Genomic DNA, 1456 nt, shown 5'->3' with positions numbered 1-1456 from the left:
TTAATAATTACTCTAGATATTTATATCTCTAAGTATTTGTAAATGATGAATTAGGATTTTTTAATAAAGAACCAAATCTCTAATATTAAAAAACTCTAAAATGTTTCTTCTTCTGATGAGAAATTATTGAAATAGAATACTGCCTCTCGAATAAAAATTTAAGCAGTTACCCTTTAATTTTCATAAAATTTGGTAATTATTAGACATTTGGACCAGAGACTAATAATGCAATACTGATGGTACTGGCATGAAACCAGACACATAGACTAATGACACTGAAGAGAGAGCCCAGAAATAAATCTTCATATTTATAAACAATTGATATTTGACAAAGAGATGCCAAGAATGCACAATGGGGAAATAATAGTCTCTTCAATACATGGGTGTCAGAAAAACTGTTTATCCACATGTAGAAGAATGAAATTGGACCCTCATTTCATGCCATATACAAAAATCAACTCAACTTAAATTTAGTTTTTGAATATAAGACCTAAAACTAAAACTGCTTTGAGAAAATATAGGAAAAATGTTCCAACACATTGTTCTGAACAATAATTTTTTTGGATTATGACCCTCAAAAACACAAGTTGCAAAAGCAAAGATAGTCAAATAGGATTACTCTGAACTAAAAATCTGCACACAAAGGAAAAACAGTCAATAGAACTGAAAGACAACTTACAGAATGGGAGAAAACAATTGCAAAATCCCCTTCTGACAGGAGGTTAATATCAAAAACTGCTGAGGAACTCAGACAACCCAATAGTGAGAAAAACATAACTTGATTGAAAAAAAATTAACAAAAACTTGATTAGAAATTTTTCAAAAGAAAACATACAAATGCCCAATAAGCATATGGGAAAAAAAATTGAATATCACTAGGCATCAGGAAAACATTTAAAACCATTATGAGATGCTACCTCACCCTGATCAGAACAGCTATTATCAAAAAAATAAAAAGTATTGGTTCTCACCACATTCTTATGTGGAGATAAAGGAATGCTTGTTCACTGTTGGTAATGTTAATTAATTAAGACATTATGAAAAACAGTATGGAAGTTCCTCAAAAATTTAGAAATAGAACTACAATATGATCCAACAATCTCACCAAGGGGTACATATCCAAAGAAAATGAAATGAGTATGCCAAAGGAACACCTACACTACAGCTTTCATTGCTGTATTATTCACAAGAGCCAAGAGATAGAATTAAACTAGGGCTCATCAATGGATAAAATGTGGTATTTATACACAATGGAATATTGAGCAATTAAAAAATGAAATCCTAACATCTGCATAAGCATGGATGAGTCAAAAGGGTATTATGTTAAGTGAAATGGGCCAGGAAAAAGGGCAAATATAGCATGTTCTCACTCATATATGGGAGCTGGGAGCTTAAATAAAATAAAGTCATGGAGATAGACAATAGAATGAAGGTTATTAGAGGCTGAGAACTGTAG

This window comes from Colobus angolensis, unplaced genomic scaffold (assembly GCF_000951035.1).
Source record: "Colobus angolensis palliatus isolate OR3802 unplaced genomic scaffold, Cang.pa_1.0 Scaffold23, whole genome shotgun sequence".
Lineage (NCBI taxonomy): Eukaryota > Metazoa > Chordata > Mammalia > Primates > Cercopithecidae > Colobus > Colobus angolensis.
This window is presented reverse-complemented; position numbering follows the sequence as displayed.